General features: G+C 43.5%; 1 protein-coding gene across 2 annotated transcripts in view; it reads left to right on the top strand.

The window, feature by feature from the left end:
• Positions 1-13,991, top strand: part of OPLAH (5-oxoprolinase, ATP-hydrolysing) — a 61,843-nt gene that overhangs the window by 15,497 nt on the left and 32,355 nt on the right. The gene's annotated exons all lie outside the window — the stretch shown is intronic.

Here is a 13,991-nt window from a genome sequence, read left to right as displayed (position 1 = left end):
AGGACACTGAAGGGGGGGGATATCTGTGGAGGACACTGAAGGGGGGGGATATCTGTGGAGGACACTGAAGGGGGGGGATATCTGTGGAGGACACTGAAGGGGGGGGATATCTGTGGAGGACACTGAAGGGGGGGGATATCTGTGGAGGACACTGAAGGGGGGGGATATCTGTGGAGGACACTGAAGGGGGGGGATATCTGTGGAGGACACTGAAGGGGGGGATATCTGTGGAGGACACTGAAGGGGGGGGATATCTGTGGAGGACACTGAAGGGGGGGGATATCTGTGGAGGACACTGAAGGGGGGGGATATCTGTGGAGGACACTGAAGGGGGGGGATATCTGTGGAGGACACTGAAGGGGGGGGATATCTGTGGAGGACACTGAAGGGGGGGGATATCTGTGGAGGACACTGAAGGGGGGGGATATCTGTGGAGGACACTGAAGGGGGGGGATATCTGTGGAGGACACTGAAGGGGGGGGATATCTGTGGAGGACACTGAAGGGGGGGGATATCTGTGGAGGACACTGAAGGGGGGGGATATCTGTGGAGGACACTGAAGGGGGGGGATATCTGTGGAGGACACTGAAGGGGGGGATATCTGTGGAGGACACTGAAGGGGGGGGATATCTGTGGAGGACACTGAAGGGGGGGGATATCTGTGGAGGACACTGAAGGGGGGGGATATCTGTGGAGGACACTGAAGGGGGGGGATATCTGTGGAGGACACTGAAGGGGGGGGATATCTGTGGAGGACACTGAAGGGGGGGGATATCTGTGGAGGACACTGAAGGGGGGGGATATCTGTGGAGGACACTGAAGGGGGGGGATATCTGTGGAGGACACTGAAGGGGGGGGATATCTGTGGAGGACACTGAAGGGGGGGGATATCTGTGGAGGACACTGAAGGGGGGGGATATCTGTGGAGGACACTGAAGGGGGGGATCTGTGGACGACACTGAAGGGGGGATATCTGTGGACGACACTGAAGGGGGGATGTCTGTGGACGACACTGAGGGGGGGATCTGTGGACGACACTGAAGGGGGGATCTAGAGAGTGGTGTGGGTATGTTGGAGTGGGAGGTCCTGGAGGGGTGTTTGGGTGGGAGCTCTGGAAGGGGTGGGAGGTCCGATAGGTATGTGGGGGTGGGAGATCCTGGACGGGGGGGCCCATACATTTTTTTTGCTATGGGACCCAGTCATTTCTAGCTACGCCCTGATTGGTAAGATTGGGCGGGCACTGGAGAGATAGAGCGCCCTGCTGTAGGAGAAGCCGGCGGGAGATGAAAGGAGGAGGGGCCAGCTCCTGGTGGTGTCAGGTACACGGTGCAAGCATGGCGGTGGAGGATCTGACTGAAGCCTAGAGCCAGACATCAAGGTGGACCTGCAGAAGAAGGTGACAGTGCAGTATGTGATGTATACATGTGTGTAATGTATGTAGTGCAGTGTGTGATCATCACATACTGCACTACATACATTACACACATGTATACATCACATGCCCCCTCACAGTAATAATGCCCAGATATGTGCCCCCTCACAGTAGTTATGCCCAGATATATGCCCTCTTCACAGTTATGCCCAGATATGTGCCCTCTTCACAGTAGTTATGCCCTGATATGTGCCCTCCTCACAGTAGTTATACCCTGATATGTGCCCCCTTACAGTAGTTATGCCCAGATATGTGCCCCCTCACAGTAGTTATGCCAGATATGTGCCCTCTTCACAGTGCAATCTAAGAAAAATAGGGGCACATCCAAAAATCAAGGAAAAGAGTGCCGGCCCTCGGTATATAAAGCACAATGTAACAAAAGAGAAGAAAGAATACCGAGACAGGAGCCGCACATCTACAAAATATACAAGTTTATTTAGGAAACGGACACAGCATAAAAAAGTTTAAAATCGTTGTATACAACAAATCCGGGCCATGTAAGCCGTGTATCGGCGCATGCCCATCTGAATCACCACAATTTCATGTATGAACCCCCACATCCATCAACATATCAAAATATAAAGTGCATGAGATCCATCAACAATGAATAAGAGTTAATAGATACTTATCATGGTATTGGCATGATGGGGGGTATCTGTGGCGATCAGAAAGAAAGCCCCACGCGTATCGCCAGGCTTGCTGGCTTCCTCAGGAGTGCCTGGTTCCCAATGACAATCATCAGATATATATGTGTATCAAATAATCAAGTAATACCCTACCCTACCATACCAGATGTAACAAAGGGGCGGTAACTACCTTATTAACGTGGAGCGACATAGAGGCAGATGGGGGAAATCTCCCATGGTGCAGGTATAGACACGCTGTGGGAAGCGAACGGCGTCCGGATGTGCCGTTCGCGCATGCGCCCATCCAGACCGGCCCGCGCTGCGTTCCAAAGACCGGAAGTAGCAGCACGCGCCGGCCCGCATGGTTCCCACTGCGTGTCAATGGTCGGAAGTGACATAGATCCCGGCATGTGGCGGCGACGAGGGGAACTGCAGATGTAAACGGAGAAAGAAAAAGAGCAAAGGCAGGCCTTTTGCACCAGACTTGGCACATAGTTTATACAAAGCAATAAATCAGAATCAAAAAAAGGAGAGACCCAAAATTAAAATAAAGAATGAAAGACAAGTATTGCTCTGAAAAAAAGCATAAAAAAAAAAAAAAAAAAAAAAAATTAAAAATAATTTCAGAAAAAGAATAGATTAATCGCAAGAACACACCAAAAGAAGTGTCAAAATAGTGATAATTAATTTGCTAAAGATCCCAAATATATATATATATATTTCTGAAACGATTTTTCTTACATTATTATTTATAATTATTACGCTTATTTATTACTTGTTTTAGGTCTATTTATTATTTATTAATTTTTTATTTTATTATTTTCACCTATTTTTTATATTTTTTTGATTTACTATTATTTTATATTAATTTTTCATTAATTTTTTGTTTTATGATTTTTATTATATTTAATAACTTTTTAGAATTTATTATTAATTTTTTATTTTTTATTTTTTATTTATTTTTTATATTTTATATTTTATTTACATATTTTTGAATATGATTTTTTGATCTTTTATTTATTTTTTATTATTATATTTTATATTTTATTTACATATTTTTTAATATGATTTTTTGATCTTTTTTATTATTATTTATATTTTATGAAAAATTCAATTGGTTGGTGCACTCAATTCAAACACATAGTGTCACACCCAATGGTGTCTAAATAACCATTTTTCATTTTAATAAAAAAAAAAAAAAAAAAAAAAGGAAAGAGAAACAGAGAGAGACAGAAATGTAGGGCTCCATGCCAAAATCTGCAGCGCCCCGCATCGAGGCCACAGGATCAAGAAGGTCACTCTCAGGGGTAATAGCCATACCCGGGGTTGCAGCGTCCAAGGGTTATCCAGTTCAAGTAATGTAAAACACAGTAGTAATGCTCACTCGTGCCCCCTCACAGTAGTTATGCCCTAATATGTGCCCTCCTCACAGTAGTTATACCGTGATATGTGCCCTCCTCACAGTAGTTATTCCCAGATATGTGCACCCTCACAGTAGTTATGCCAGATATGTGCCCTCTTCACAGTAGTAATGCTCACACGTGCCCCCTCACAGCGTTTGCATTTCTTTCTGGCAAAACTACCTGGTTCCGGCCTGCGAAATTTATACCAAGTCTAGTGCGGCCCTCAGACGAAAAATGGTTGGGCACCACTGCTATAGACAATCCATGAGAGAACACACACATCTTGAGGATATCTTCTGATGAAAAGGTGATTTGTAGGTCTGTTTCCCATTTTCTGAAATAGGGAGCTATGTCTGGATTGCTCAGATCTAACAGGATTGTATACAACTGAGATAGCAGTTTGCCATGCATATCAGGTTTTAAAAAAAGTGTATCCCAGTCCGTCATGTCAGGGAGTTTCTGATGAGCGAACAAGCCGCCTATGAATGCCCTCAGATGCGCATAAGCAAGCCAGATTGAGCCCTGTCTTCTGTCCTCCGGAACCAGGGAGACATATTGAAGCACATTTGCATTTTTTTGTACGTCTCGGGCCGTAGGACATGAGGATCTTTGCCAGATTGAGAACGTATTCACCTTGAATCCCGGTATAAAAAGCTGAATTGCCCATAAGAGGGGTCATGGGATCTGATCTGTGTGATATCTGGAAATTTAGGACCCAGCTGTCCCATTGAGAGATGGTGTGGCGTACTAAGTAGGGACACTCCTCAATTGGGGGTCTGTTATCTTGAGTCATCCATGGGGCTACCAGTAGTTCCATTGGGGAAAGATCTCGCTGTAGATGGACCCAAAGTTTTCCAGATAACCCATGTGACCAATTTAACATCCGCATAAGAATTGCCGATGTGTGATACAGTTGTCAATCTGGCAACCCTACTCCCCCTCTGACTTTAGGTTTAGTCAATGTCTTAAATTTTATTCTGGATTTACCGGAACCCTAAACTAAGCGAATTATGGCTCTATGAAGGGCCTTAAAAAATGTCTGGGGCACAAATATGGGTATCGTTTGGAAGAGATACAGAAATCTCGGTACTATATCCATCTTTATAACACTGATCCTGCCAAACCATGACAAAGGCTTCAGGGAGTATTTCTGTAAGTCCTCCAAAGTTTTATTCTGTAAGGATAGGTAGTTTAGCGGTTATAAGAGATGCAGATGAGTAGGTATTTGTAGCCCCAAATAAGTTACACTCTTGGTCTGCCACTTAAAAGGGAAGTAGCTTTGTACCTGTTGGACTACCGCGGCTGGGAGCGAGACATTCAGCATTTCACTTTTGTTGAGGTTAATTTTAAAATTGCTGAGATGTCTAAACTTCTGAAACTCCATGAGAATAGATGGGAGTGTGATGTGGGGGGTTTAAGACATACATAAGCAGGTCATTGGCATAGAGAGCCAATTTATGCTGGTGGTCCCTTACATTTATTCCTGTGATATCTAAATTTTTTCCTCAGAGCGTTAGCTAGATGTTCCATAACTATAACATATAGCAGGGGTGAGAGTGGACATCCCTGACGAATCCCATTTCTGATAGCAAAGGAAGAAGCAAGCATACCATTAGTCTTGACTCTAGCCGTGGGATTTGTGTAAAGAGCACATACTTTTATCTAGGTTGATAGTATTGTCCTAACCTCCGTGCCTGGGATAAAGCCCACCTAATCCTTGTGGATAATTCCAGGGATTACTTTGTTATGGCGGTTTGCTAGTAATTTGGAATATATTTTGATATTGCAGTTAATTAAAGGATAACTGTCATATTTTATTTTTATTTTTTTGCTAAAAGTGTAGGGCAAGTGATGGGTAACAATTTTGCAATAGACTTTATTTAGCCAAAACGTTTATTTTTGGTAGAAAACTGGGGCTGAAATGGCCCTTAGCAGCACTCTTCAAAAGAGCGTTGCTAAGGGCCATCCATCTCCGATTAGAAAAGACGGGCTGTGCAGCCAGACGCTATGCTTCTGCCTCCCAATCTTCCCTGGGAGACAGAAGGCTGGGCACAGGAGTCTTAGGAGTTAAAATTACATTTCTATTCCCCCTTTCTATGCAATCTAATGTTCCGTTACATTCACTGACCTGCGATCCCTGTGATAATAATTAATGTAGCAGCCGCCGGAAGTAGAAGCACTGTGCGCAGTGAGCCGGCTGCTTATAACCTTCAAACAGTTTACCCACAACAGATGTTAAACTTACCGGCCTATAGTTTCCGGGGTCTGTTTTTGGACCCTTTTTGAATATTGGCACCACATTTGCCATGCGCCAATCCTGTGGGACATTCCCTTTCAGTATAGAGTCTGTAAATATCAGAAATAAGTGTCTGGCTAAGACATTACTTAATTCTCTTAACCTGTTATGGACACAGGGCGTACAGGTATGCCCTGAAATCCTGGTACTTAAGGACACAGGGCGTACCTGTACGCCCTGTGTATTTCCGATCACCGGCAGGCGGTGATCGGAACCCGGTGCCTGCTCAAATCATTGAGCAGGCACCTTGGCTAAATGCGAAGGGGGGTCCCGTGACCCCCCCCATGTCGGTGATCGCCGCAAACCGCAGGTCATTTCAGACTTGCCGTTTGCGGCTTTTAAATGGTGCGGCGGCGGCGGGAGCAGGTGCCATCGGGTCCCCATGCGGCTGTAGGGGAGACCCGATGGCATGGAAGGCAGCGCGATGCCTTCCTTAGGCCTCTGCGCTGCCTTCCGGTGACGAGCCTGTGAGATCCAGCCCCCTGGATCTCACAGGCCGGAAGCTATATGAGTAATACACACAATATTATTCATACAGCCAATGCATTTCAATACAGAAGTATTGAAATGCATTGTAAAAGATATCAGACCCCCAAAAGTTGAAGTCCCAAAGTGGGACAAAAAATAAAGTAAAAAAAAGTTTAAAAAATAATGTTTCCCCCCCAAAAAATGTAAAGTTTCAAGTAAAAATAAACAAAAACGTCATTTAACCCAAATAAAGTAAAAAAAAAGTGGTAAAAAATAGGGGGGGGGGGAAAAGACATATTAGGTATCGCCGTGTCCGTATCGACCGGCTCTATAAAAATATCACATGACCTAACCCCTCAGGTGAACCCTGTACATTTTTTAAAATAAAAATGGTGTAAAAAAAGCAATTTTTTTGTCATCTTACATCACAAAAAGTGTAATAGCAAGCGATCAAAAAGTCATATGCACCCCAAAATAGTGGCAATCAAACCGTCATCTCACCCCGCAAAAAATCATACCCTACCTAAGATAAAACTGAAAAAACTATGGCTCTCAGACTGTGGAGACACTAAAACATGTTTTTTTTTGTTTCAACAATGAAATCATTGTGTAAAACTTACATAAATAAAAAAATTGTATACATATTAAGTATTGCCGCGTCCGTGACAACCTGCTCTATAAAAATACCACATGATCTAAACTGTCAGATGAATGTTGTAAATAACAAAAAAAAGGTGCCAAAACAGCTATTTCTTGTTACCTTGCCTCACAAAAAGTGTAATATAGAGCAACCAAAAGTCATATGTACCCTAAACTAGTACCAACAAAACTTCCACCCTATCCCGTCGTTTCTAAAATGGGGTCACTTTTTTGGAGTTTCTACTCTAGGGGCATCAGGAGGGCTTCAAATGGGACATGGTGTAAAAAAAAACAGTCCAGCAAAATCTGCCTTCCAAAAACCGTATGGCATTCCTTTCCTTCTGAGCCCTGCCGTGGGCCTGTACAGCAGTTTACGACCACATATGGGGTGTTTCTGTAAACTACAGAATCAAGGCCATAAATATTGAGTTTTCTTTGGCTGTTAACCCTTGCTTTGTAACTGGAAAAAAATATTAAAATGGAAAATCTGCCACAAAAGTGAAATTTTGAAATTGTATCTCTATTTCCCATTAATTCATGTGGAACACCTAAAGGGTTAACAACGTTTGTAAAAGCAGTTTTGAATACCTTGAGGGGTGTGGTTTCTAGAATGGGGTCATTTTTGGGTGGTTTCTATTATGTAAGCCTCACAAAGTGACTTCAGACCTGAACTGGTCCTTAAAAAGTTAATTTTTGAAATTTTCTGAGAAATTTCAAGATTTACTTCTAAACTTCTAAGCCTTGTAACGTCCCCCAAAAATAAAATGTCATTCCCAAAATGATCCTAACATGAAGTAGACATATGGAAAATGTAAAGTAATAATTATTTTTGTAGGTATTAATATGTATTATAGAAGTAGAGAAATTGAAACTTGGAAATTTGCTAATTTTTCAAATTTTTGGGTAAATTTAGTATTTTTTGATAAATAAAAATTATATTTTTTTACTCCATTTTACCAGTGTCATGAAGAACAATATGTGATGAAAAAAACAATCTCAGAATAACTTGGATAAGTCGAAGTGTTTTAAAGTTATCACCACTTAAACTGACACTGGTCAGATTTGCAAAAAATGGCCTGGTCCTTAAGGTGTCCTAAGGAGTTAAGATATGGGGGTGTATGCCATCTGGCCCTGGCAATTTATCTATTTTAATCTTTTTAAGTCGCTGTTGTACTTCTTCCTGGGTCAGACAGGACACTTTTAATGGGGAATTAACTTTTACATTCTGCATTTCATCTGACAGTTTATTTTCCTATCTGACAGTGAATATAGTGTAGAAAAAAATATTTAATAGCTTTGCTTTCTCCTCGTCGCTCTCTGCGACTCCCCCCCTCATTTCTCTGTAGAGGGCCGACACCTTCAGATTTTTACATTTTACCATTTATATAATTGAAAAACATTTTAGGGTTAGTTTTTCTCTCTTTGGCAATGAATCTCTCGGTCTCTAGTTTGTCTCTCTATTGACGGATTGTATCTCAGCTCTGCATACACTGTAATGTAACAAGATCTTGTTTATTCGCCACATCCATTCTTTAGCTGTCAGTCCCGGTAGTTCAAGAGACAGGTATAGTGGGGCGTGGTCAGACCATATCGAAGTCCCTGTGTGTGTGTTTGGATAGAAAGTCAAGGCATGGTGAGATATCCAGAACATGTCCAGTCAACTATAGGATTGAGGAGAATAAGTATAGTCCCTATCTTTAGGGTGTAAATGTAACACCCCAGAGTTGTGTTACTACACTCCTCTACCCCGCTACTATCTCCTAAGATCCTTTATACTGTCATCAGAAGCGATTTTGCTTATATCCTCCAGAAATGTGCATATAAATCTATGTTAAATGTTATGGCAGTTCAGAATGGAACAATCTAGTTCTATTCTGCCTGCCCCCCCCCCCCCTTCTAGAGAGAGAGTTGGGCTAGGGAAGGGAGGGTTTTGAGTAGTACTCCCTCCTTAGTGAAGAAAGTAGGGGCACGGCTCCACTAGAGACTTGGCCATATGCCCAGTCTGAGCACCCTTGGCTCTGCTGGATGAAGAAAGCAGAAACTACAGACAAACTGCAGAGTTCCAGGAAGAAAGCATCCCCTGAGAATCCATCTGTGAGATAAGTCCAGAGTCCTAGGGGAAGTCTATTCTTCCTCAGGTAGTCTGTCCCCACACAGCAGAAATACAGATGCTAATCCTGCCACAAGTACAGAGCTACCAATCAGACGTTTATCCATAAAGCTCCACATTTAAAGCAGAAGTACTCGTTCCTGCCTGTCATTGCCAAAACCTGCTGGGAACAAGAGACCAAAGCAACGTTTGAACTTCATCTAAAGGTCGGGACATCATTTATTCTGCAAAGTTCCTCAATTACTCCTACTATCACTACACTCAAATTTATTGCAAGTGAGCCAGGAGTCCGGCCGTACTCAGGTAGGAGACGCCGTGACACAACTACCCCCAAACTACAGAGACATTATAGGCCATTACCCCACTCTGGCATTCCTAATCTGGGACGTGCGTTATAACACCTTGGAAGGGCCCTGGGATAGTACCCTGCGCACGCTGCAATTGGCATCACAACAAATACAGAATATTATCCACCTGTACCTGACCGCTGCAAAAGAGGCGTCAGCGAACAGCATTTACCTTTGTTCCTACATACAACAGGATTTACCTTTGTGCCTATACACTACAGGCTACAGTAATCACCAAACCCCCAGAAAAAGAGACTTTTTTTTGCATGTATTTACTGCTTAAGAGTGTGGGTCTGCATCAGTTGCAGCACTGTGGCAGAGCAGGGGTTAATCGGCCATCTTAGATGTGGACATCGGCTCTGGAGAAGGATTACATCCACCCAGCAGAGAGGAGGGAACCAAACAGCGCGCCTCCACAGAGAAACCAGTCTTACAGCAGCAGGAACTAAAGTGCTGAATACAAGTTCCCAGGAGGACAAAGAAAACGCTGCATTTGCCCATACAGGAAGTGAAGCAGCGGCCATCTTGGAAAAGTCTTTGGTACAGTCTTTTCTGCTCTGGACTCTGGACGAAAAAAAAAACACCATTCGTGGATCTGAGTGAGTACTGCTGTGAAAAAAACCTGTCTAAAGACTGTTAGGGGTTATAATCTGTCTGCCAGAACACCATACTCCCAGAAATTGAGCAGTTGCAGCAACTCTTAAAGGAGCCACGCACCAATTCTGTTGCCGTCGCCCATAGCAACGTGCACCTAAATTGCATTTTAGCTGACACTGACCTCTCTAGTCTGGTACAGGGTACCAAAAGCTATGTCTGACTGAAAAGTCTGGCCCTAGAGTGGGAAGAGACTGATTCATCTAGAATTCTGGACTCTACCACTGGTTAAGATGGGCGGAAGTCTGAGTATACCCTGCTGAAGATTTAATCCAGTGTGGATGCCTTGGAGGATGGGAGACTGCAAGACCGTCTCCTATATTAAATCCACTACAGTGGCTTCCCCAGCCAACGAATCAAGTCTAGGTGCCAGTCATTTGCACTCCTACGCCCCTGGAGACTTAATTCGGCAAGGGTGATAACCCTGCACCACTAGTGCTTCTCTAATGTCTATAGGTGATCAGTGCCACAGTAACTACTCCTGTTGCCCCTGAGCCTCCAAATATAGTTGAAGCACTGCCTTAGAGCCATTTTAGCTACCTATAGACACCATAGTGATCGTGCTATAAGCCTTATTTTCAGACTTTGGTGCAGAGAAGGAAATACAGGATAAAGCCCCCCCTTCCATTTGCGAGCCCAGTAATTGTAATATTTAGAATGTATACTCAGAATTTGTCCCAGCCTGAAATGCGTCTCCTGTAATAGGAGAATCTGCACCCTCTCTCTGGTTTACAGCACTTTAGAGCGTTTTTAAGCGGGAAATTAAATCCTCCGACATTCAATGAGCCAAGCTTGACACTAGGTGGAGCCATCGTCTCAACAAGTGATCTGCTATAGAAAGGTGGAGTTTTTGGACAGAGGATAGAGAAGCGAATGCAAAAAAAAATAAAAATAAAAAAAAAATATATACCGTACAGACCAAAGGTTTGGACACACCTTCTCATTCAAAGAGTTTTCTTTATTTTCATGACTATGAAGTCATCAAAACTATGAATTAACACATGTGGAATTATATACATAACAAACAAGTGTGAAACAACTGAAAATTCTAGGTTCTTCAAAGTAGCCACCTTTTGCTTTGATTACTGCTTTGCACACTCTTGGCATTCTCTTGATGAGCTTCAAGAGGTAGTCACCTGAAATGGTCTGCCAACAGTCTTGAAGGAGTTCCCAGAGATGCTTAGCACTTGTTGGCCCTTTTGCCTTCACTCTGTGGTCCAGCTCACCCCAAACCATCTCGATTGGGTTCAGGTCCGGTGACTGTGGAGGCCAGGTCATCTGGCGCAGCACCCCATCGCTCTCCTTCATGGTCAAATAGCCCTTACTTTCAAAGTTTTCCCAATTTTTCGGCTGACTGACTGACCTTCATTTCTTAAAGTGATGATGGCCACTCGTTTTTCTTTACTTAGCTGCTTTTTCTTGCCATAATACAAATTCTAACAGTCTATTCAGTAGGACTATCAGCTGTGTATCCACCTGACTTCTCCTCAATGCAACTGATGGTCCCAACCCCATTTATAAGGCAAGAAATCCCACTTATTAAACCTGACAGGGCACACCTGTGAAGTGAAGACCATTTCAGGTGACTACCTCTTGAAGCTCATTAAGAGAATGCCAAGAGTGTGCAAAGCAGTAATCAAAGCAAAAGGTGGCTACTTTGAAAAACCTAGAATATGACATATTTTCTGTTGTTTCACACTTTTTTGTTATGTATATAATTCCACATGTGTTAATTCATAGTTTTGATGCCTTCAATGTGAATCTACAATTTTCATAGTCATGAAAATAAAGAAAACTCTTTGAATGAGAAGGTGTCCAAACTTTTGGTCTGTACTGTATATATATGATAAAGATGTCTAAGACTCCTGAGCTTCTCAGCAACGTAATAAGATTGGGATTACAAGCAGAAGAGAAGAAGAAAGAATGAGCGGAGAGAACCTGTAAAGGTCTAGTGGTAAGTATAAGCAAATGGGTTCCTATCTAGGTGGCATGATTCCCTGAGCTAGTAGGTCTAATTTGGGAGATGTGTTGCAAAAACAAGAAAGGAACGGAGGAGAGAAAAAAAAAGGGGGGGACGGGGCAGATAAAGAGGAGGAAAGGGATAGAGATAGTATCAAAAAATGCCTTCTATGGAGAAGGGCACAACGTCTCTTACAAAGACGGAGACGAGTGTGTAAACGGGAGACGGTCTTTCAGTGACGGAGCGAGGGTCCCGCCTGAGGTCGAGAAGTGAAATGAACATGCATCTATCTATTGAGCCATGAATCAACCCTATCATGGACGAAGCCACCAAGGTGGCAGCGCGCCCTCTGTGAGCATATGTCAGGTACGCAATGGTAGAATCTGCATGGAGAAACATAATAACATAAAGAACATATAACATAGGTGCGTGGGATATTTGGACAGAGAGGGACTCTCTTAGCAGGGCAGTCTGCGATTTTGCATGGACCTGCAGGCCATATTTGTGTCTGTGTAGAGTCCTTGACTTTACATTGCCTTCTTACATGATTCCCTTCAGCTAAAGGGAAACCCCTTTACAATGTATTACAGTACTTCTGTATTGTGAATTTGTGATGCATTGGTTGTAAGTGTATTACTCAGTGTAATACAGGGGGCTGGATCTCACAGGTTGTCACGGAAGGCAGCCACGATGCCTAAGGAAGGCATCGGGCTGACTTCCCTGCCATCGGGTCCCCGTCGCAGCAGCGCGGGGACCCGATGGCTGTTCTCTCCCTGCCTCCACACATCGCACGTGCCGCGGTCAGCGCTGGCCGCGGCACATCAAGGGTTAATGCGCCGGCATTGGTGATTTCACCGATGCCGGCACATGCAGCAGGGATCCGGCTATCAGTGAGTTCCGGACCCCTGCCGCGGATCGGGAGGGCGCTTCTCCTGCACCAGCCTGATCACAGCGCCATACATGTATGGCACAGGTCCTTAAGGGGTTAAGCTATTGTGCTTAGATTTTATAGAATTTCTTTTGTTTGTTTCATTTTTTTAAAGGAATTTTTACATAGTACAAAAGAGAGTATACTATCTGTCAGATGTTACAAAGCCAGGACATAGTAGGTACACCTAAAGATAGGAGGGCAAAGGGAAGTAGTCATCTCACTTATGAAATAAAAAACACAAGTAACAAACAACTGACTAACCTTCTCAGACAGGTTCAGATAGAAAGTCTTGGACGTATTTGAAGTCATGCAGGACATCAGCTCCCCACTGAAAGGTTTTATAGAAATTTTAAGACCGCTTATTACATCCTGCCAGAGCATGACAGGCCTAGAGTCCGTCAAACATAATCTCATGGTTTCAGTCCGAGAAGAGAGGGAGCTCCCTCCATCCTGTCTAAATACTCACATGCCACAGTCTCTATTGACCTTAGTATCTGAGGACTTCCACTGCCGGGAGTGATGACGCGGGCCCCGCTCATGAACCCATGCCATCACTGGGATGTAATATTATGGCTCTGAGTGTTAACTCTCTGCACTCAGTAATACAACAGTACGTCAGTGGTCGTGAAGGGTCAATGACTCAGCCTGTTTGGGCCTCAATGACCAACAAATTTTTTTTGTTTCTTTCAACTTTACATTTCATTCCCCAGAACTTGTTAATTTTTTTTTCATTGATCTGACGGTTTGAGGTTTGAAGACAGACAACTTTTTGTTTTTGTTTTTTCGGCACTATTAAGGAAAGTACCTATACATTTTTATTTAATTTTTATCCTATTTATGTTTCACCCTGAATAACCTATTAAAGGGCATCTGTCAGCAGATTTGTCCCTATGACACTGGCTGACCTGTTACATGTGCACTTGGCAGCTGGAGACATCTGTGTTGGTCCCATGTTCATATGTGCCCACATTGGTGAGAAAAATGAAAATTTACTATATGCAAATGAGCCTCTAGGAGCAATGGGGGCATTGCCCTTACACCTAGAGACTCTGTTTTCTCTGCAACTGCCTGACCCTTTGCACTTTGATTGACAGGGCCAGGCGTGAAACCATCATAATACTTGGA

This window comes from Bufo gargarizans, chromosome 5, assembly GCF_014858855.1.
Source record: "Bufo gargarizans isolate SCDJY-AF-19 chromosome 5, ASM1485885v1, whole genome shotgun sequence".
In the NCBI taxonomy this organism is placed as follows: domain Eukaryota; kingdom Metazoa; phylum Chordata; class Amphibia; order Anura; family Bufonidae; genus Bufo; species Bufo gargarizans.
This window is presented reverse-complemented; position numbering and strand designations above follow the sequence as displayed.